At 38.7% G+C, this 24,829-nt stretch overlaps 1 protein-coding gene across 1 annotated transcript in view; it reads left to right on the top strand.

Moving 5' to 3' along the window:
• Positions 1–761: 761 nt before the first annotated feature.
• Positions 762–24,829, top strand: part of LOC134205420 (CRISP/Allergen/PR-1-like) — a 53,569-nt gene continuing 29,501 nt past the window's right edge. Inside the window, exon 1 of the mRNA XM_062680648.1 lies at positions 762–1,068. The gene's annotated coding sequence lies outside the window, so the exon portion shown is untranslated. The remainder of the gene's footprint in view (positions 1,069–24,829) is intronic.

Raw genomic sequence — 24,829 nt, forward strand, 5'->3', positions numbered from 1 at the left:
TGAATTGAGTAACACCTTTCTGGTAGTATAATTATATATCGTTAATTATACTACCAGAAAGGTGTTACTCAATTCACGGTCTTGAATAATTTTGAATAAGAAACTGATTTTTGTTCATACACTGCAGTGCACTGGTGTAGCTTTTGAACGGTTTGTTTTTGGTCAATAAGCTGGATATAACCGGCCTTCCTTAGAATGAAGCCCGCATTCCACTGTTTGTCATATTGACAAATTTTATCCGGACATCTCTCATACTGATTAGAAATCGACATGGATTTCAGGTCATTATGGCAAACAGTGCACTGAGGGCTTAACAATCATTCAAATGTAACACGCTAAGCTAACATACAGTATCTTTACCGTCGTGCGGGGCTTTTTTAGACAAATCGCACGACGGTATATGAAATATTTTCATTTAATTTCCAGTGAGAATTTAATGTTTGAACTGTGTCAAAATTACTCTTCATCAAAGGATATGGTTTGTGGTTTGAATATTATATTAGGAGCTAAAGCAAATTGGCCAGCCCAATTGAAAAAATCCCTACCGTGCGCGCGGGTTGCCGCTGCCGATGGTGTGTGGTCGACTAAAACGACGCCGCGTACACTCTTCCGATCGCGATCGACTAGCAGGCGTGCTGCACCAAGCGGAGCACCGCACCAGGGACGGCGATCTCTGCAAGCCGGTGTTGCGTGGTGGTGCCGGGTGCGTCGTCGTCGTCGTCGTCGCGGATTCGTCGCGGTGTGATCACCTTCGAAGATCAGAGAGCACGATCAGGCCGGTTGGTTGTCCCATCCAACAGGTGGCATATTTTATATAAGCCATTGCCGTTCGATATTTTTTCTCATTAGACGCCGGCCTGTCTGCCTGTTAACATTGTGCGACTCTTCGTGGTCAGGATAAGAGCCGGACATCTTTTCGCTTTACTGTTCGCGATATTTTATTGCCAACCGCGTAACTCGTTCAGTGCAAGGAAGGTGTGCGTGTTTTGTGGTTCGAGAAGCAGAGAAAAGAAGGAGATACAAGCCAGCAGCAAGATCGCGATTGATCCTTCAGATGCAGTGCAGCGGGTAAATTGATTTCCTGTTTGACGCGTTGATTGATTTGGTTTTAGATCTAGTTAAGATAAGTGCTGATTTATTTGTGAAATCGAAATGTTGGACTTTGGTGACTGTCGATGATTGAAAACCTGAAAATCGAAACCTGAGAAAGGAAGCTAAGTGAAAAAAAATGGTGCAAAGAGATTTGGAGATTTAAACGACATCGCTCAGGTCGTGATGGAACCTTGACCACCATCAATTGTTGACACTGATTTAAGCCAAGAGGTTTCCTGAAGTTTACCTTACATAGAGCGGTGTATACGATGCTTGAGCTTGAAATCCGTATCGTATTAATCGAATTTATTTTACCCTACATATCGACTCTAGTCAGTGCAAGGTGTTACAACTGAGGTGTTATTTGCACCTCTCTTAACAACTTTTACGTATATCGCTTAAATTTTAGTGTCCTATTAATCAGATATTTAGTATGTTTGTGGTAATGTTATGTAAGCCGTTCTTCTAATTTGGTCTTGATTATTTTCAAGAATCTGTTCCTCTTCTTGTTGGCATTACATCCCCCACTGGGACATTGCTGCCTCGCTGCTTAGTGTTCATTCAGCAATTCCACAGTTATTAACCGCGAGGTTTCTAAGCCAAGTTACCATTTTTGCATTATTTATATCATGAGGCTAACACTGATGATACTTTTATATCCAGGGAGGTTGAGACAATTTCCAAACTGAAAATGTTCTAGACCGACACCGGGAATCTAACCCAGCAACCCTTAGCATGGTCTTGCTTTGTAGCCGCGCATCTTACCGCTATGGTGAAAAGGTATCGTGTTCTTTAAGGGAGCGTCCATAAATTACGTAATGCTTAGACGGGGGAGAGGGGTTGATCAAAGTGTGACGATCCATACAATTTTTTTGATGTTTGATGGGGGTTGAAAATCCCGATTTTTAGCGTTACGTAATTCATGGACCTTTCCTAAAAAGAAAGGTCCATTAATTACGGGGGTTTAAATGTTAATGGAATTCTGGGAATGCTTACAATTGTAATAATTACAGCACCAAATGTTTACCATTAAATGCTTCTATTTTCAATGTGTTACACTCCTACTTTTAATTTACATTCTTCAATGGCACTACATTCTAACTGGATCTTGACTTGATGTTCATCTAAACATTCTATTAACATTTTCACCAACTGTTTTCATTTGAAAGCTTTTCTATGCCTGTTATTGCATGAACATTGAACATGTTTCCTCTGTGGCAAGCACAATGGATACAATATACCATTGTTTCCCACCAGAAAACATGCTAGACCAGGCCGCGAATCGAACTCGTCCTCTCCGGATTGACAATCTTCTACCTTTGCTCGCAGGGCTAACTGGAGCTCCGTTACACTTCCCCAAACTGAAAATCACAACAGGTTTCTTAAAATACTGGATGACATAAACTCCTCTTGGATCACGGATTGCGAATCCAACGAGTCAAACCCGCTACAGCTAATTTATGACAAAATATTCAAATTAAACCAGATTTTTATGCTGAAATGGCACCCGTAAATAAATCAAAACTCACCTTGAGAAAATGGATCATTTCGTTTGTTTTGCTAATTTATCTCCGTTAACAAGAAATTAATCATGGTGACTTGCGATAGCGTAATGATGGAAACCTTAACAATGGCCTACCCGAAATCTTGTGTTCTCTAATGGAGGATTGTCTGCTGAGTTTTGATATTTTGAATTCATGGCCAACTTTATATATCAATAGTCAACTCGCACAGCACTCTATCATTTGATAACATGGAAAGATTATTTATATTTGATTACAAATTAATGGCATTCATATCCTTTAGAGCCACGCAGAATGGACATGTTTGTGTACGTTTTGACAGTGTTCCCATGGAGAAACTGTCAAAACGTACGCAAACGTATCCATCATGCAGATCACTTTCGAATTAAATCCAACCCCAAGTCTGTTAATTGATTGCGATGAGTTTAGTTAAAATTGAAATTTGAAGTCGGGTTTGTGTCTCATGATTCATATCATATATGATATGTCGAAGTAATTATTCTCCCTAGTTTTTTTTATAGCATCGTTGTGATATTTATTATCTCATTAGTGGCCTTGAAATTAAAATAACAAGTGATTTGTTCAATACTTTTACATTTTAGAAATGCTTCTTAGTAAACGCCATGGTGCCATTTGTCCTCTCTGGCTTATATCATGCTCCAAAGCCCATCTCTGACCTTCGATTTTCTGGACGACAAAATCAAAAGAAAAAGTTTTGTTTTCGCGATGCTCAGGTGCTGCATTTGTTCTTCACGACCTCTAAATCGACTGGTTACTGGTGTTTGTTGTTTGATTGGGAACATTCCGAGATTATTTGGTCACAATATAGGAAAAGGGTTTTCACCTTAACGGCGTTTATGGCACTTGCATGTAACTTAAATGTAACTGATGACATCATTGATGTTCGAAGTTCCAATACTTTTTGACCACACGATGTCGGAGAGACGGTCAATTTCCATGGAACAGGATCAAGCCGGTCTTCTTCAAATTTTACATTTTCAACTTCGATTATTATATCCATCGATTAAAGATGCATGTTGTCAACGAGGAGAGGATGTATTGTGAGACTCGGCGCCACAAATCGGAGAATCGGCCAAATCAAGACTCATCTAACATTTGCACAGAAGTTTTTATTTCTACTGCTGTGGATATCCTTCGTAGAGATTAACACTGCCGGAGAAAGATGAACCGGTCAAGGGCAGAAGACTTCTTTAATAAAGATATAAAAAAGACACTGCCGGATTGTTCATTGACTATAAGTACATGGACGTTTTTTGATGAATCATTTCAATCCGATTGGAAATGAAGATCTGCCTTACATTCTTTGGCTATCTGAGGAATCGCAACTAAGTAGATCTGACTTATGCCGCATCGGAGAGTCCATTTGATCTGCGTATCAGAGAAAATTCTTAAGATGGTTCAAGACCGCTCCCCCTCTGTAAAGAGGATCTCCCATACAAATTAAACACTAATTTCTACATACCTCAGGAACTAATCAAGCAAACGGTACCAAATGTGGCATGTGGAGGATTCTGATGACAAGAAATGTGTCCATGATGGTTCGAGACCCCTTTTTGGATCTATAGGAGCCTTCCTCTCCCATACGAATAAAATACTAATTTCTGCAATCGTGCTAATGTAATCCAATATAGCATGTGAAAAAAACAGTTTTGACTATTGCACTACCAAATTGTATGGACAATATTGAAATGTAATTCACACCTGCTTAAATGGACTTATGTTGGTTCTATAATGCCAAGCACATAAGGATTTGTAACCTTTTTGTTATGGGATAGATAAAATACTAATGAAGGGCTATGAAACGTGTTTGCTTACAGTGGGGCGTATTGCCCAGGCACTTTTTGAAATCCAGTTTTTCACGACTTTTTAAAAAAGCTTTATTACATACATATTCTCAGTAATATTTTTATATGACTACTCACAGGTAATGCATTTTCGACTTGTTGAACTACCAAATAACACACAGTTTGCATAAATTACGTTGAAAAGTAAAAAGTTTTCATGGGAATTGTCTTAGGGGGGCATATTATACCGTTTTACCCTGTATCTCGATATCTCTCCCTATGTCGATGGTTTCCTTAGTCCCTTCGATCTACATACATTTGGGCTTTCTACATCTCGATAACCTCCCTATCTCGATATCTATCTATTTTGATGGGTTTTGATCATATTTTGTTCAGAAATCACCCTCCTTATGTCGATATGTTCAAATTTTTAGGCTACTAGACCGTCTTTGGACAATAACAAACACATCAACAACAGGAAGCGACATTTGTTTTGTTGCGTTTTTCATAGCAACGAGCCCTTTTCAATTTACCTTCCATTCCTCGATCTCTCCCTATCTCGATGGTCCCTTCCTGGGAGGGAGAAACAGATACGAAAAATGTGTGTGTCAAGTCGAGCCGAAATCAAGCTGTCAGTGTGAGCCGAAAACGAAACTCTCGGCAAGCAAATTTTTGAATGCAATATAACAACAACAGAATTTAGTCATTTCTAGTGGCGCCTACGTTGATTGTTTTTTCTTGTTGAAAATTTACTTGTTGCATGACGACAGTATATACTTAATTTGAAGTGTAGTATCGAGAGCTCCCTCCCAGGTCCCTTCAATATCGAGATGTGGAGAGGCGACAAAATTAATTTCTCATATCACAGCAAGCTTAGTGATCTATAATTATTTGCTTCAAAATTGAGGTTTATAGTGAGTAAGTGGTGGATTTAAAGTGGTTCATAGTGAATAAAATGTGTCACAACTATATTCCGCACCTATGGGCAAGTAGTTATATTAAAAAAAAATCTTCTTCTAGATAATAAAAATGAGTTGGTCTGTATTCATATCCGCATAACTAAAAATAAAACAGCTAGTATGTTGGATATCCATTTATGCAGTTCGAAGTCTACACTACTCAGTATTGCTTTTAATTGGTACTTGAAGACCGAAAGTTCTCTCGAATCGTCACGTCCAGCTAGAACACATAAAAGTCGTTTACTTATACCTGCTCAATCAAATATAATAAACCTTTAGATTAATTTTGAATTTCGCTGAATTTCAAGTACCAGTTTATGTCCCACCACATTAAATGTCAGGCCACCAAATAAGATCCTGGAGTTATAATCTTTTTCTGGAAAATAAAGTTCTTTTTACCTTTCTGGTATACTCAGTAATATACTAAAGGCTATATCAAACTTTTTATATGACGCCCAGAGACCCTTGTTCTTCTTCTCATTGACATTACATCCCCACACTGGGACAGAGCTGCCGCGCAGCTTAGTGTTCATTAAGCACTTTCACAGTTATTAACTGCGAGGATTCTAAGCCAAGTTATCATTTTCGCATTCGTATATTATGAGGCTAACACGATGATACTTTTATGCCCAGGGAAGTCGAGACAATTTCCAATCCGAAGATTCGAACCCAGCCACCCTCAGCATGATCTTGCTTTGTAGCCGCGCGTCTTACCGCACGGCTAAGTAGGCCCTTAGTAATATATACCCATCAACTCAGTTTGACAAATTCAGGTGATGTCTGTGTGTGTGTATATTAGGGTAGTTCAAATTTAAAAAATGTTCGAAAATTTCATCTCCGATATGTCTTTTAGCTTCTTTTTGATGATTTAGGAGTCCTGGCAAAATTACAAGCAATTTGGGGGTGGTGGCGCAAAGTCAATTTATGTTTATATGGGAATTTATATGGAAAAAAGCTCTCATACAAATGTCAAATAGTCATGAATTCAAATGTTCAAACCCAACCTTCGTTTTTGGATTCTATATAAACGAAACCTGTGAAAAACTCTTTACAAAGCAAGACCATGCTGAGGGTGGCTGGGTTCGATTCCCGGTGCCGGTCTAGACAATTTTCGGATTGGAAATTGTCTCGACTTCCTTGGGCATAAAAGTATCATCGTGTTAGCCTCATGATATACGAGTGCAGAAATGGTAACTTGGCTTAGAAACCTCGCCGTTAATAACTGTGGAAGTGCTTATTGAACACTAAGCTGCGAGGCGGCAATGTCCCAGTGGGGGATGCAATGCCAATGAAGAAGAGAGTGAAAAACTCGCTTATTTTGAGATCATTTGCCATTGTTAAGTTGAGGCCAATTTCATCATTTCAGCCATATTTATCTCTGCCAATAAAACCGTTAAATTTACGCAAAACTTACTGAGTATGTGTGTATCTGCGCAAAAATTCTAGATACATTTTTGACACTTACTCTTAACCGATTTACTCGCAACATGTTGCGTTCGACTGGGAATCCTATTCCTATCTCATTGTTTCCTATTGATAATTGGTCGGATCGGACTATGGGCTCAAAAAATAAGGCTAAAATACGTTTTCTTCAGACAAAAACGAGTAAAAAAGTCTAGCTCATTTTTCATGCACTTATCTTTAACCGATTTAGGGCTCCCCCAGACCAACGCGATTTCATCGCCGCGACGGCGACAACTAGTCGTCACGATTCTATCGTTGGGTCGCTGCAGGCAATCCAGCTTTCCACGCCCGTTAATGGAGGCTTGTCGGTGTGTAAAAATCAACTGGTCACTGTACTGTTTGACACTAGCTGGAGGAAAGCCCACTGGCGTTTCTGGGTGAGGGGAAGGGAAAAAAGGCCTTTTCGAGAGTGAGCTATCTACGCTTCCATACCAACGGAGACGAATTCGCTGTCGCCAAGCGATAGAATCGCGACTGTCGCGTCGCGTGTGTTTGGGAGAGTCTTTACTCGCAACAAGTTGCATTCGACAAGGAATCCTTGGTTTGGAAGTCATGTCCAAAATATATTTTTTTTATTAAAAAAAAAACATGTATCAAAGTCTAGCTTACTTTTTAGGTACTTATCTCCAATCGATTTACTCACAAAAAGTTACATTTGACACGGAATCCTATCTCATTGTTTCCTATTGGCAATTGGCTGGATTGGACTATGTTAGTTATGGCCAAAAAAATTTTTTTTATGAAAATACATGTTCGAAAGTCTAGCTCATTTTTCGGGCACTTATCATTATCCGATCTGCTCGCAAAAAGTTGAATTCGACGCGGAATCCTGTTTTATTGTTTTTTATTGAAAATTTACCGGATTGGACTATGGCCTCCGTTATGGCGAAAATATATTGTCTCAAGACAAAAACGAGTGGAAAAGTCTACATCACTTTTTTGCCACTTATCCTTATCTGATTTGCTAGCAACAAGTTGCATTCGGTTGGAATTCATATACCATGGCTGTAAATTGAAAACTAGGCTAATAAGACCAGAAACTATGGTCAAAATACATTTTGTACGCAGAAAAGCCGTGAAAAGTCTCGGAAATTTTTCGAGCAATTTGTATTAAAAAATTAACCCTGCAAATTGGAAATAATTACGTTCGACGGGAAATCCTGTCCCATTGTGTTTCATTAAAATTTGGGCTGATCAGACTCTGGACTCGGAATTTATGGCCAATATACTGTTTTTTACAAAAAAAAGCTTTGTATAAGAGGCCCGGAGACAATTTTTTTTCGTAAAATATATCTAAAAAACTGTTAGGACTCATTTAACCTTAACCTATTTACTCACAACAAGTTGTATAGGACGGGAAATCCTGTTTCATTGTTTCCTATTAGAAAAGGGCCATATCGGTCTATGGGCGCAGCAGTTATGGGTAAAATGCATTTTTTTAATGCAAAATACGTTTCAAAAGCTCACTTATTTTATGGGCATTTATCCTTGTCTCAATGTTTTGTGTTGAAAATTACCATACCCGGCCAACCATTTGTCAAACTCTTTCAAAGTTATTTGTCTAAAATTAAATAAATTTATCGGTATTTCTTTACACTAAATTATTCCCAAAAATGATATAAATCTTAATGAATCGTCATCACAGTTCATGTAAAGTATGATATCAACGCAATGATATACTTTGACAAAGTATTTCGAATATAAGCATCGCTACATCTTTACCACTAAATAAATTGCAATAACGATATAAATATTCATGAAATGTTATCAGATTTTGACATTTTGACAATGAATTTTACTGTTAAACATCGCTGCACCTTCATGCCTTCATCACTTTTCAGTTCATCGATTCATATCGTTGGATACCAAAACATCGATGGACATTTTGCGGTTTGTTTATATCCCAGGAATTAAGATTTAGAAATTTTCTGAAAAATGATTTGAATGAATGTTGAATGGAACGACATTTGGGTTTCAATTATAAAAGCCATAATATAGATCCAATTTACGAACAAATTACCCGCAGTCGACATTTTATTTGTTTGCATTTAGATAAATAAGATGAATATGAAAATGGTGTAAAGTGGGAGATAATTCCTCTGTATGGTCGGGGTTCTGCCAAACCGCACCAAGCGGTTTTTCGACTGACTTGTGATATTTTGTTCGTACAAGGAAAATGGTAATCGCTACGAAGGTACCAATTCATTCGCACATGTGTTGTAGGATATCCTCAGTTATGGGATTGAGGGATATCCGATACGATTTACGATCAATTGAATCTGTTAAATGAAAGTTTGGGCAGGTAATTTTTGTTGGCACTTGGTGCAATTTGGCAGAACCCCGACCATATGCAAGTGATATTCGAATGAAAATTTCAAGGCTTAGAATGTTAATGCAATTTAGCTACTTACAGTCATCACTTCTTTGTGGGGTTCTCTGGGCAAATTTATAACATCATCACTTTAGGTTCGAATCCCGATTAAGCAAATACCTAAATAGAAAAAAAATGTAAAAGTGAACCTTTGAAGAACTTTTTTTTTGTTTTTGTTGATAATTTTGACAGGTGGATAAAGTAGAAGTGTGAAAAAATATATCTTTTGGCGGTATCAATTGATATCGATATTTTGGAAAAGATCGATAACAATTTTCCGTGTTTTGACTTTTGACTAATTTAAAATTCTTCATGGATCGCTATCGACAGTTGATATAAAAACCTTTAAAGATCTATATGAAGAATTTTGAAGAAAATTGAAGAAATGGTTGGTCGGGTAAGAGTTATAGTCAGATTATTAGGTATTTAAAACTAACTCATTTTATAAGCACAATCAAATAGAGATCTGAATAGGCATAGCCGCGTAGTCGACAGCAGTTCTATTCGGCTGTCACGTATTTTTCAAAAAAATATTATAAAACGTGAATTCGTAACTAGTGAAGTCTCAATAGAATATCAAGTGGCATCGACAAATACAGATTGAAAATTTTCTCAGGTCGCGCTCCTTTGCACAGGAATATTCCATCCAGGAGAGGCAGAGCAACTTCAATGTTCATAGAAGTGAGCGTTTTTCAATTGCGTTTATTTGTCTTAGGGTCTGTTCACAAATTACGTAACGCTTTTGGGGGGAGGGGGGAAGTCCAACTTGCGTTATACTTTGCTACACTAAAAGGTGGGGGAGGGGGTGGGTACTACCAAATGTTACGCATAACGCGAATAAAAATTTATTTGAATGTCTTTTTTTAAACCACTGATTGAAGTAATTGCTGTTTATCGTTATCGAACATTAGTCACTATCGAAATTAAGCATGCTGACATGGCGGGACTGATATGCGTAAAAATACCAAGCGAATATTGTATTTCTCGACACCACAGTTCCGCTAAACTATGTAAATGGTTATGCTCGCAAATTATATTTTCGTTTTTACTAGCTGCATTCTGCATTTTTGATCATGTGCCGTCCCTAACAGTGTTTAAAAAATACCAAAACCCAAAGGCTTCAGCGAAGAAAAAAAAAATCTGCTTTTAAAATTTTTACAGTTACGCGTTACATGGGGGAGGGAGGGGATACCAAAAATGTTACTTTTGTTACGAGGGGGAGGGAGGGGGCCAAAAACTCGGATTTTTGCGTTACGTAATTTGTGAACAGACCCTTAAATTTTTTGAATAATATTATTCATAACTCTTTCAATTCAATTTCCGTGGACATAATTAACCTTTCAGAACGCGCGCCAATTTGTGTAACACGAGCACGCGCGCGTTGTCCAACCGATACTTTTTTTACACGGGGGATGCGTTCCGTGTAAAACAAGTTTTCAGTTTAAAATTCGAAAATCCGTGTAAAAAAAGTTTTATGATTTCTCGACAAATCATGCAAAATGGCGCAACTTTGCAAAAATTTTGTATGAGGTTTTTTTCTCACGGCCGTGTAAAAACAGAATCGGGTGTATTTTGTACAACATTGTTAGTGTGTGCGTTTATTGTTATAATATATTTTAGGGCTAATGATATAGCCGCTTACAATCCTCGGCAAAAATTCTCAAGACATCCAGGCCTTGAAGCTGAAGACCAGAATAGTTAGAAATTCATCCGTTTGACTCTTCTTCTTCTTATTGGCATTACATTACTGGGACAGAGCCGCCTCGCAGCTTAGTGTTCATTAAGCACTTCCACAGTTATTAACTGCGAGGTTTCTTAGCCAGGCTACCATTTTTGCATTCGTATATCATGAGGCTAACACGATGATACTTTTATGCCCAGGGAAGTCGAGACAATTTCCAATCCGAAAATTGCCTAGACCGGCACCGGGAATCGAACCCAGCCACCCTCAGCATGGTCTTGCTTTGTAGCCGCGCGTCTTACTGCATGGCTAAGGAGGGCCCCTTTGACGGCGCTAGCGTATGTGGGATGACTTAATCGGGGGTTATCTCAAGACATATAGGTTTTAGAAAGTTGTTGTTTGCTATACAGTTGTTCAGGTGGTTATAACCATTGTAACGGAGAACAGTTTGGGATCCAACTACTGTGCGGCACTAGTGTATAAGGAATACAAGTTTGAAAGAATATCTCTAAATTTGTAAGTTTGAGAAAATTGCCGTCTTCTACAAAGTTGTTCCGCTGGTAGGAACCACTGCGACGGAGGACAGTTGATTGGATCGGAATTGGATGGAATTCAATCGCATGACGGCGCTAGTATATAAGAAATAACTTGTTCAATTAGATATTTCGTAATCTGTGAGTTTTAGAAAGTTATCTATTACTGTTCGGCAATGAACACAAACAATTTCAGGCAATGCGGGTGCCTATACTGCAGCTCGGAAGACTCGACGGGGGGAGGAATTGATCATCATTCACAATTAACTCTTCAAAACTGGTCCTGAGAAGAACCGTTCATGATGCCAATAAACCAGGAATTGCAGCCGAAGAAATAAAAGCCAATGGTTACTTATTAGCTACAGTCAAACCTCCATGAGTCGATATTGAAGGGACCGTCGACTCATGGAAATATCGAGATGTGGAATAGAAAATCCTTGAGAAGCTGTTTGAAGGGACCATCACAGTAACCCAGAAAGTATTTTTTAATATGGCATAATTTGCTTCCATGAGTCGATATCGAGTCATAGAACATCGACTCATGGAGGTTTGACTGTATATCTATTTCTGTCCGACTATTATCGCAGCGGAAGTGCTGCTTCTTCTCTTCGGGATCGAAGTCACTGGAGCTGGTCTCGCTGCCACTGCTGCTGCTCCTGTTGCTTTGTAGCTGGATTGCTACTACTGCTGCTGCTCTTCCTTGAAGGGATGCGTCTTCGATGGTGGTCCAAAATTGAATGAAAGAACATCCTTGACACCCTCGCTTTTATAATGGATTGCGTCACCTTTGGAGGGGAAAATATGAAAAAGAAGAAGAAACACCGGCTTGCTGACGCATGCGCCGATGCATTGATGCGTGTGTGTGGGTGCTTGCACTGTTTGGAGACTCGTGTTTGGTGCTTGGTGTGTTGAGAGTTGATTGGTAAAATAGGTGAATTTGGGGTTGGCAGCGCATGTTAGCGAACAATTACAAATGTCGAATTCGTTTTTAAAAAGTTCCAACCTAGGTTGGAACCAGTTCCAACCTAAGTGCTGTCAAAGTGTTTTTTTATTCGCTCAGGTTGGAACTAGGTTCGCACTAGTTCCAACCCCAAAGCTGTCGGGTTCGCACTGTGTTGTTTCACGGTTTGCACCAGGTTCACCAATACAACTGCACTTCAACTGTCAAAACCATATGGGTGGAATAAACAAGCCGAAGGGAAATACAAACCAGAGTAAAAACGAAACTGGTTGTGCATTTAATAAAGAATGCGCATCGAAAGCCGTTTTACGGAAATTTTTTATTCCCTATGGTATTTGTCAATATTTGCATTATATTTAAATTCCCTTAGGACTTCTTTCAGTAATCCCAGGATAATTTGTTTTAAACGGAAATATTATATTGCAATTTGTTCTAAAATTCCCCCATTAATTATTTCTTTAAGTAGTTCTTCAAAAAATCATATGGAAATTCTTCAAAGAATTCTTATAATTCGTTCGAGTATTCCTCCTTGAAGTCTTGTATGCATTCCATTGCGAATTCTTCCCAGAATGCATTAGAGCAATATTTCAGGCATTCCTTCATAATATTTTTCCAGAAGTTCATCTGGAAATTCCTCCAAGAGTTCCTACGAAATTTCTTCCAAGAATTTCTCTGGAAGTTCCTCCAGGAATTCCTCCCGAAGTTCCTCCAGGAATTCCTCCGGAAGTTAATCCAGGAATCCCATCAGCTATTCCTTCAGGAATTATTCCGGAAGTTCCTTCAGAAATTTCTACGGAAGTTCCTCCAGAAATTCCTCCGGAAGCTCCTTAAGAAATCCATCCATCCATAATTTTCCCCCTGGAATTCCTCCAGGAATTCCTCCGGAACTTTCTCCAAAAGTTCCTCTGGAAGTCCCTCCAGAAATTTCTTCGGAAGTTCCTCCAGGAATTCCTCCGGGAGTTCCTCCAGGAATTCTTCCAAAAGTTCCTCCAGGAATTCCTTCAAAAGTTCCTCCAGGAATTCCTCCGGAACATCCTTCAGAAGTACCTCAGGAAGTCCTTCCAGAAATTTCTCCGGAATTTCCTGCGGAAGTTCTTTCAGAAATTCCTCCGGAAATTTTTCCCGAAATTCCATCAGGAATTCCTTCGGATGTTCCTCCAATAATTTTCCCGGATGTTCTTTCGGAAGCTCTTCCAGGAATTGCTCCGAAAGCTCCTCCATGAATTTCTCCGGAGGTATCCTGAGAAATTTCGGGAGGGACTTCCGAAGGAATTTTTGGAGGGACTTCTGGAGGTATTCCTGGAGGAACTTTCGGAGGAATTCCTGGGAGAACTTCCGGAGGAATTCCTGGAGGAGTTTATGGTGGAACTTCCGGATGGATTTCTGGAGGAGCTTCCGGAGGAATTTCTGGAGGAACTTCCGTAGGAGTTTCTGGATGAACTTCCGGAGGAATACCTGGAGGAACAGCTGGTGGGATTCCTGGATGAACTTCCGGAGGAATTCCTGGAGGAACTTCCTGAGAAATTCCTGAAGGAAGTTCTAGAGGAATTCCTGGAAGAATCTCTGGAGGAACCTCCGGAAGATTTCCTGGAGGAACTTCCGGAGCAATTTCTGGAGGAACTTTCGGACGAATTCTTGGAGGAACTTCCGGAGGAATTCCTGGAGGGACCACCGGAGGAATACCTGGAGGAAATTCTGGAGGAACTTCCGGAGGAATTCCTGACGGTACTTCTGGAGGAACTCCTAAATGAATTTGAGTAGGATTTCATGAATGAATTTCCAAATGATTTACTGAAGGAACTTTCGGACGAAGTTTTGAAATGTTTTTGGGAGGAATTCCTGAAGGAATGTTCCAAAGATTTTCTGAAGGAACTTCCGAAGGAAATTTTTAAGGAACTTCGGAACTTTCCTAACGAACTCCCGAGCTCCGAACGTAATAGATATTTTGCAATATATGAGATTTTGAAAGTTGTCGTCTTCTACAAAGTGATTCGGATGGTAAACGCCGTTATTATGAAGGCTAGTTTAATTTGAAATTCAACCACTTGGCAGCGCTAGTGTAGGAGGAGTTCCTTGTTAGGTTAGATATCTCGCAAGTTGTGAGATTTGGAAAGCAGTCGTCTTCTACAAAGTTGTTCGGATGGTAAAATCCATTATGATAGTGGCAATATCAGTATCGAATTCAACCGCTGTGCCAGTGTCAAGCGGTTGAATTCATTACAAGGCATTACTTTTTTGGTTAGATAATTAAAAATCTGTGAGATTTAAAAATTTGCTGACTTTGCAAAGTTGTTCGGATGATAAACACGACGGCAATGAAAGTCAGTTCAATTTGATATTCAACCGCGTGGTGGTGCTAGTGCCTAAGACACATATCAAAATTAGGAAAATTTAGATAGTTGTCGTTTTCTTTAAAGTTGTTCAGATTGAAAAATTCAGTGTGATGCTGGACGGTTCAGTTTGCGTTTCAACAAATATCAGTAAGTGTAGAGCTTTCGCATTCTGTAAGCTTTAGATTTTTTCCGTCTTATTGTTGGCTGGTAATCAGCATTGTGAAGCCGAATCAATTTGGAATTCAACTGCTTGAATGAGGAACTACCGTTTAGGATTGGTATCTTAGAAGCAATAAAATTCATAAAATTATCGTCAGCTTCGTCCAAATCGCTAAGTGCTCTGTATATGTTAATTTTGCCAAGCTGTTTCAAAAGCTACAACCGTGATTGTTGCTTCTGGTGCAAGGTGTAATCATCCTTTATCACACAAAACTATTATATCTTCTTTCAACTACAGAAATTTGCTACATTGATAGAAAGATGAATAAATACAACAGCAAAAGAAATCCAGCATATCACTGAAACGAAACCATATCATACGCTACATTGCAACAGGATGTTGCGCAACATCAACCGAAGCGCTTATTGAAATGTTTCAACTAATAAGACATATTATGAAATGTTCAACATTTGCATGCATCACTTGGCTGTTTGCTAAGCAAACACGTGACTATATTCACGGGTTTGGTTCTAATTTATTTAATTTATTTATTTATTTATTGTTGTCAATTACGTTTATAGACCGTTTACAAGTAACCTTAAATATTAAAATGTTTTACACTTTATCTTAAATTCTAGTTCGATGATATATATTGTCATATTGTAATATTATCCTTCATCAGATAATAATCTGTTGCCTATCGAATGGTGCGCGAAAGTATTGTTTTAGCAAAATGAAAAGTCAATAGAATTGCAGTGTTCATTGTAAATAAGCATCATTCGGTTGATGGGCCCGCATTTTTCATAGAAAGCTGTTTGCGAATAATTATCGTTGGCGTAAGTGTGCCGGTAAAGGAGAAATAGACCAACCTAATTTGCGAAGTGCACATAACAGAAACTGTTTTTGTACCGACTCAATTCTGTCTTCATATTTTATTTATTTATTTTATTTTCTGGAGCAGGGAAAAGCCCATTTGAGTAGAGCTATTGATAAGAGCATGTAATAGAAAAAGGTACCTGAACTACCTTGAAATTATCTTGTCAATTGCTTGGATTGTGATTGGTTGTAATGGTAAACAAAGGAAAAATTTGAGTCTAATATGATACCGAGATCTCTAATTATATTACACTTTGCAAACAATCTGATTACCTTGGGTAATTGTTGTGTTTCGAGTATTCCGTTTTCTACTAATAGAGATTGAACTACATTTCATGACATTCAATTGAAGTAAGCTTTACAGCACCATGTGTCAAATATTTTTATCTCGTTCTCAAACATCTTTATGTATCCAAGTACGAAATAGTATGCTACTTACTGAGTCTTATCACTTTATTCAAATAAATTATGCAATCCAACTTTTTAATATAATTATATTTAATCACATGATATCAACATGAATTGAACACGTTTACAGCATTTCTTTAAAATGCACCTTTCTAACAAACAATTCAAGCCGATTAAGTTAGTTTTTTAGCTGAAGAAGACTATTTTCAGCTTGTTGGGCCATATTTCAGGAATTATTGTTGGGTTATTTATCTAATTGACTCAACACAGAGTTGAATTCATCATCACGAAGCGAAATTTTTCAAATTTCATTGAACTACATACATAATATTTGTCTTATCCAAAATATCTATATCTTGATTATCAATCTCATAATATATTGAATTCAAGATCACGTAGATCGATCATTCGCACGTTATTAGTTTCAATGTTTGCCAATCTTCCTTGTTATTCATATCAGCATCCCACTTTATCAAACAACAAAATGTCATCATGCTTGCATCGCATCGTTCGCTTGCGGAAGCAAATCTGCAGTACGAGAACAAAACATAAAAAAAAATAATCAAAGCAAAACTAAACAGGAGGTGTCTTTGCGGCGTCATGCGCCATCATTTTTCAACGAAGACACCTCATCACATTATGTCATGTTATCTGCCGGGCAAAAGAACGACTTTCTTCCGGTTGCTGCTGCTACTGCTATAGCACATGAATGGATATATGCACTATTGGGTAGTGCGGAAGACACTCGTCATGCTTGGCATTCAGGCTTGTAAAGTAACATCGATGGTAAATCAGCGTTTCAAGCCAACTATTTTGCACATATTTCATCTTCATAATCACAGCAGTTTGATAAAGAACAATCTCGTCTCACAGTTGACTACATCACCCTATGTGTTCACCCACTACCAACTATTTTCTACTACAGTAGTGTTTAACTTATCATCGACTGGGAAAACTTTTATACTTCTTTCATCAATTAAATTAATTCAATACTTTCAAATACGTTATGAGAAGTTCTCTCAAGTAGTTTATTGACTTCTGTGGTTTATACCACCGATACGTTAAAAAAATGCGAACTGGAATACATGGAATGATCGTCTACGTAATTTAATGACTACTTTAATATTCGTTCGCTTAATAACCCCAAGTGGGGTTACTTTCCCCGGTTATTTATCACCCCACGTCAAAGCTCACTTCCGAACGATTATGTTTCCCCCGCTCACACGGAGCCAAAAAGTCACTCAATCATGAACCTCACTGTAGTGTACTCTAGAAATACTAGAATAAGAGATCGGCGAAGACGCCATCTTGTTTCCAATCGAACCGTCAAAAGCGGTTCCATTTCGACTTGTTTACTTTTTGCATCCATAAGAAGCAAGCAAAAAGTTCAAGTGCTGCCAGGATTATTTTCACGATTTCATGCATTTTCATACGTTGCCATTTCGACAGTTTTTCACTCCGCCGGTCTCTGGTTATAGGGTTGCTAGTGTACTCCAGCCGTGGTATGCTCCGGAGGTAGACACCAGCTAGACGCAAACCGTGATTGTCACCGTTCTTTCCGTTTGGTGCGAAAAATTGATTATGTGAAATGTATGTCAGGCTCCCGGCCGTGAGGGAAAGGGAGACTCCGCGAGGGTTGATGAAAGTGATTTATGTTGCTTTCACGAGATGTGTTTTTTCATCGCACTGATAATTTCGTTTTTTTTTCTTCTCCGCTCTGTGTGTGATGGAGAATGCTTAGTTGAAATATGACGTTTCACATGACGTAAATGCGTTAAGTTATTGTGTAGTAGGCGACGATAATATCGTTTGCCACAATTTCACTTGAAAGGACAGCTGATTAGTATGTAGTGACATGTTTCATGCGTTCTGCATTGTGGACGATAGGGAAACTTCTATTGCTGGTCTATTGCCCAACATTTCATATAGGGAAAATTCCTACTTGAGCAAATGGACCGATTCCTTTCATGGGATAACCAATGTTGTAGGATCTAGAAGGCTTGAGGTTGAAACTTTGATTTTGATCCGGTGGAATGATATTTGATATTTGAAAGCTAACCCTAGCAGTACACATGTTCTACATAGTTTACTGCAACTTATTTGTGACCAAATTTAGTCACGATCAAGTTGCTGCAACCATTTTTGCTTGATTTGTGTTGCTCGGGAACTCAGCTCGTGTCCAGCTCGATCTCGTCGGCTGATGAATTAGTTGTGACACCAGCGGCAACGGAATGGTATAGAGAACCGCTTGTACTTGCTCCCCCGATGGTCATTGCTTCTAAATCCACCAAATCGTGGAAAAATCCATTCATGTCCCACTGAATCGCTAGAGTTGCACAAGAACATGGAACAAGGTTAAGGACAATCTTCACGGAATCCAAATTAAAAAGCACTCGCGTTTTCAAGGGCACACCACTCAATACGGAAGCAATACACAACTGTCATTTTTATTATTCCACGCATGCTGCGACGCAGCAAAGCTGAAATATTTAAAATGACAGGTGTGCATTGCTTATGTATTGAGTGGGGCACACGCTCTTGAAAACGCGAGTACCTTTTAATTTGGATTCCGTGAGGATTGTCCTTAAAACGAGTTCTGAGTTCGAGTTTTGCAGACGCCGTCAGAGCTTCACCGAATGCAAATTCCATTTTGGAATTCGCTACTGGCAGAGATGAAGGAGCTGCTGGAGTTCTGATGGTCCGTTTGACGTTTAGAGGTAAGTTTAGACGAAGTTTCACCGAGGGGAGACCGCAGTTTTAAATTTTTCCTTGCCAAAGATGAAAGAGATATGGGATCTTGATGAATGTAGCGTAAATTAGATGGAGCTATAATCGCAGTGTGGCCATAACGGGTTTTATGAAAGATGTCATCATTTCTGAAACGAAGAGTGTTGGTCCAAGGGAAGAAACAGTCTGGTTTGCTCTACTTCATTGTAGATTTGAGGACAATTATTCTTGTGACAGTTCCTTATTGGGTTTCTTCTGCGGGTTACCTACTGATGTAATACTGCGTATTGTTCGTTTGCTAAGTCATCTCCCCATTATTTAGTGGATTTTTTTTGCTGAAGTTGAAAAGGTCAATTAATAGAATGACATTGAGGCCATTATTAATTAGTAGGGAAGTTAATGGCTACTGTTCTTCCGTCACGCTTTAACTCTTCGTGTTCGGGGGTTTAGTTTGTGAATCACTACTAGATTCTCCATTAACGTTTGTAAGTTGTTGTCCTATTAGAGTCTGCTGTTTGATTGGAATTAACTGATTTCTGAGAGATAGCCGAAATCATGCTATCGTCTGAGGCTTCTTCATCATTTTCCTATTTGTGTCGATGTTTTTGCGATGGGTTGCATCTTCCCTCTAATCATCGTTGACGTAAATTTAGGTGTGGACCTGGTCGACTCCTCTCGGTTCGGGATCATCAGCAAAAATGTACTAGAATTTTGGGAGATGCTTTCAGGGCCGGATTTAGCCGGAAGGGGGCCCCGGGGCCGACGGTATGTGGGGCCCCAAAATGTACAAAAAAGGTTGGTTTTGGTACATAAGATTTGTGGGGGCCCGGGGCCACGGCCCCCCCGGCCCCCCCATAAATCCGGCCCTGGATGCTTTCGTTGTCGTCTTTCTTCGTTTCGGCGATGGAGAATGGATACGAGTGAGATTCCTGGACTGTTACGAGAGCCTGTAGCGCGGGAATATATTTGTATCTCTTTGAAATGTGTTGGTCTTCTATAGGAAGCGCCATTTCCATTTTGTTAACTTTGCTTTGAGCTCTGAAACTCGTTTGATCAAGTCTTCGATAGTTCCATTCGTTTTCACCGTTTCGAAGCGGTTTTGCGTCTATTTCATTGAACTTTTGTAGTACACCCGTGTCATTTATGTAGTGCATGTCCTTTTGCTCCATTTCTATTGAGAAGAAATGAAGTTAGGGGAGGGACGTTCAATATGCGCCCCCTAAGCAAATCTTCGAATTTAACGATGATAATGGTCGAAATTATGTACTTCCAATGTGTTAACCACTAATTTAACTTACCATCTATAATACGGAATAAACATTTGAACGAAAAACTAATTATATTCCGAGAAAACAATTTTATTTTGAAGCGCTGCATTTTCGTGCAAATTCAAACCATGCGGGTTGAAACGCGCCACCCCGAGGCTAAAACGCGCCAGCCTAAAAATGTAAACAAACAGCAGTGAACTGACAGAAGAATCAAGTATCAATTTATGAAAAGTCCTATTCTCGTTTCCACTGCAATGAAAGCTTATAAAACGTTAATTTTTTTTTTGCCAAATTTACGTGTAACTACACACTTAAAATTCTAAGTTTACCGATTGCCGAGAATCCAACAGCCGAGACATTGGTAATAATTTTGACGAATTTCGGTAAATTTTTAACGAAATTTCGGTAAAGGAATTACCGAATTTCAGTAAAACATATTACCGAGATCTCGGCTGTTGGAATCTCGACAAAAATTTTGCCGAGATCTTAAAAATAATTTAAGTGTGTAGTTGACATGATATGTTTATTCTTTAACTTATTTGATGGGCGCATGTAATCTTGTGCATTACGGAGCCAAATCACGGTTTTTGTTCACGGTACATGTATCACGCTTTTATAAAATTCCTGGAGTGAGATCTTAAGGTCTACATGAGTAACCAACGATCTATCGGACTGCTTCGAATGTGATATATGCCCTTTGCTATACGTAGAATAGAATGTGTTCACATCATAGTTTCTTGATAGTCCAAGAAATCTCTGGATCAAGGCCATAAGGTCTATAGGAGCAAAATCGATCGGACTGTTTTAAACATGGTACATGCCCTTTTTGCCACATAGAATAGAATGCGTACCCAGCATAGGTTCTAGGTCGTCCAAGAAATCCATGGAATAGGCCTTTGGGTCTACAAACGGAACCAAAGATTACTTGGATTGATTCAAATATGGTACATGCCCTTTGTGATGCATAGAATAGAACGCGTTCCAAGCAAAGGTTCTTGGTCGTCCAAGAAATTCCTGGAATAAGCCCTTAGGTCTACATGCGTAAGCAAAGGTTACTTGGATTGTTTCGAATATGGCACCTGCCCTTTGTGATGCATATAATATAATGTGTTCACAGTATGCGTTGTTGGCCATCCAAGAAATCTGTGGAATCGGGCCTTTTGATCTACATGTGTAACCATAGATCAATTGGATTGATTCAAATATGCTACATGCCCTGATGCATAGAATAGACCGCGTTCCAAACATAGGTTCTTGGTCGTCAAAGAAATTCTTGGAATAAGCCTTTGGGTCTACAAAGGGAACCAAAGATTACTTGGATTGATTCAAATATGGAGCATGTCCTTTGTGACCCATAGAATAGAATGTGTCCAAAGTATGAATGCTTGGTTGTCCAAAAAATCCCTGGAATAAGGCGCTTAGATCTACATAAGTAACCATAGAGCAATTGGATTATTTCAAATATGATACATGCCCTGTGCCTATGCACCACAAAGGGCAATTCTCTTTTGTTTTGTAGTAGATCTTAAGGCCTTGCTCTAGGTATGTATTGGATAAGCAACAACCTATGCCGTAGATACATTATATTCTATAATTAAAAATGGGCATGTACCACATTTGAAATCGATCGATTTATCTTCGGTTACTCGTGCAGACCTGTGTGCCAATCTCAAGGGATTTCTTGGATGATCCACAACCTCTGCCGCTGACTTATTTTATTCTCAGGCCTGGTAGCGGGTCACTTTTTAGTGACTTGGTCACTTTTTTCGGGCTAGTCACTAAAAAGTCTCTTTTTTCGACCTCAAGTCACTAAAGTCACTTTTTCTCGCAAAAAGTCACTATTTTCAACTATTTTGAAACTATTGACTAAGATTTTTTATAAGGCTTTGTGTATCCATCCGAAGATGCTTTGTTCATGGCGGAAATGAAATTACTTACCTTGGAAAAATGATCGCTCTGTAACTTTGCCAGCCATTTAACTCGCTGCTCTTATTGGCATTCCACCAGTAGCTAATTGAAGGTGTTTTACGTCACAATTTATTAATTGGTATACAGTCATGCAAGCAGGAGACCTGTCGATTTCGAGTTTTTTTTAACTCAAACTTTATGCAGTAGGGGATGGTGGGAAGACTTGATTCTTCCCTGTTCTACCAAGAACTAACGTATAGTATTGATATAGCGTATTTTTATAATAGATCCTGTAGACATATATGATCGTTATGTTGCGAGTTTTTTTCATTGGCAACCTTATTTACTGTGTTTTGTTCCTCCTAAAGATGGTTTTAGTGGCCACGCAAAATTAGAACAACTTCTCCCAATAATAACCAAATGCTATCATTTTTTTACAGCACAAATCCATAAATATGCTAAATGACCTTTATTGATAAAAATGCCATCATTCCACCACAATTTCAGGATATTTGGATTTTAGGTTGTTGCCTCAATTTGAGCAGACTTCCCTCATTGGGCATCCATATAAAAATTTGTCTAAAAAATTCAATAAAGTTTAATTTCTTCTCAAGCGGCTATTTTTTTTTTGTAGATTTGACAGATGTGATGAGGGGTTTGCTCTAAAAAAATATTTATTGAGTATCATAGATATCATAGAAAGGCGATCATCAAGTCACCCCAATTTTAAAGATTGCATGCTTTGTCGAATTCCATAGCAAAAATCATTCATGAATACGCACAGCAAGTCGGAAAACCTGCGTTTTTTTGAGTAAAAATATTTAAAAATTCAGGGTGCATGGTCCTCATTACAAGAAGGAGGTCGAGGGATCAATCCCAGGCTCGTTGTACATGAATCTCCATAATTTTTGTATCGTTTTCTACTAAAACGATCCGTACAAACGATCCTGTCGCACTAAAAATTAAAAAAACATCCGTTTCAACTATGACAAATCGTAGAGTTCTCTGCATCTTTCTTAAGTAGGTGTTCATAGTAGCTGCAGCTAATCCAATGATCGAAATTTTCACTCATTCTCACGAGAAGAGAATGCTCATTTACGCAGATTAATAAGAAATAATTTTCAGAAAAGAAAAACAGGTGTTTGATAACCATATTTTGCTCACTTCCAGTGGCGTAAACATTTGATTCGCTTGCAGACTACTCATAGTTTTGAATTGTCCTGCTTTTTACAGATATTGAGTAAAATTTCCGTGCACGCTTAAAATCAATAACACAGAGATATGTTTGCTTCACACAAAACGGTTGCTTCACACAAACAGTTACACAGGCACAAAAATGCCTCGTACGGTCGTGATAACGGTCCTTTTTAACATGTACCGTCGTGCGGGGCTTCTTTTGAAAAATCAGGGGCTACTTTGGACATTTTAAAACAAGAATTATAACGAAAATTACTATAAAATTGTCATTATCACCAATCGGGTGTCTTGTTGATAGTTGGACGGCAACTTTCTGTTACAAATTTGGTATTTTTTCCGTTTAGTTTTTTCAAAAAATTAGAAATCCAAAGTAGCCCCCGGAATCAAAAGAAGCCCCGTACGACGGTAAACGTTTGTACAGATTCCTTGTTTCATGAGCACATCACACGAGCTATTTTTGTGGCTGTGTAACTGTCGCTCATCTAGGTGTTGTTTTGCATTAGGTTCGTTTTGTGTGAAGCAAACATATCTCTGTGTTATTGATTTTAAGCGTTTGGGGTTAAAAGAGAGGGCAATACAAATTTACTTAGTCACTAAGTAGATAAAAGTTAGCGAGTACGATTTTCGTTTCTCTTCTGAGTTCGTTCTAAGAGAAAAGAGTGGTGAGTGAAAGATCGCCACAAATTACGAAAAAAATATTCTCCTTCGACCCAAAAACGCCTGATTTCGTCTCATCGAACTTGCTGATCCTGTACTGAAATGAAATTGGAAGTCACTATTTGGTCACTTTTTCTGCAACTGAAAGTCACTATTTGGTCCCTTTTTTCGTCAGCTTTGGTCACTAAAGTCACTATTTTGAGTGGCTTCAGTCGCTACCAGCCCTGTATTCTACACATCCAAAAGGGTATGTACCACATTTGAAACAGTCCGAGATATCTTTAGTGTCGCGTGTAGATCTTAAGGCCTAACTCCAGGGGTTTATTGAGTGACCCAGAATCTCTTACGATGGCTCATTCTATTCTAACCATCCAAAAGGACATGTGCCATAATTTACACAGTCCGACTGAACTTTAGTTATGCGTGTAGATCTGAGGACCTAACTCCAGGGATTTCTTGGATGACCGAGAACTTCTGCCGTTGATTTTTTCTATTCTACACATCCAAAAGGTCACGTACCACATTTAAAACAGTACGCTACATCTTTAGTAACGCGTGTACTCCCAACCGGCGGATGTTAGATTTTCTAACAATTCTGTATAAGAATCTACCAAAACCTGTATAAGAACTGGGCATATGCGAAATTGTTAGATTCTTATACAAGTATTGTATAAGAATTCAACAGTTTTGTAAGCTTTTCTAACAATTTTTTTTAGAGCTTACATTTTTTGCATAAGAATCTAACAATTGATTACAGTTCGACTGGGGTGTTTATTGAAATATTTTGGCTTTTTCAGTCTGATATATTCAAACGGGTTTATATTTGCAAAAGCTGTCTGCCGTTCTTCGTACACTTAACAACTATAAACATATATATGCTAGGATTGGAGCTTCTGGTATGTGTTC

This window comes from Armigeres subalbatus, chromosome 1, assembly GCF_024139115.2.
Source record: "Armigeres subalbatus isolate Guangzhou_Male chromosome 1, GZ_Asu_2, whole genome shotgun sequence".
NCBI classification, from domain to species: Eukaryota; Metazoa; Arthropoda; class Insecta; order Diptera; family Culicidae; genus Armigeres; species Armigeres subalbatus.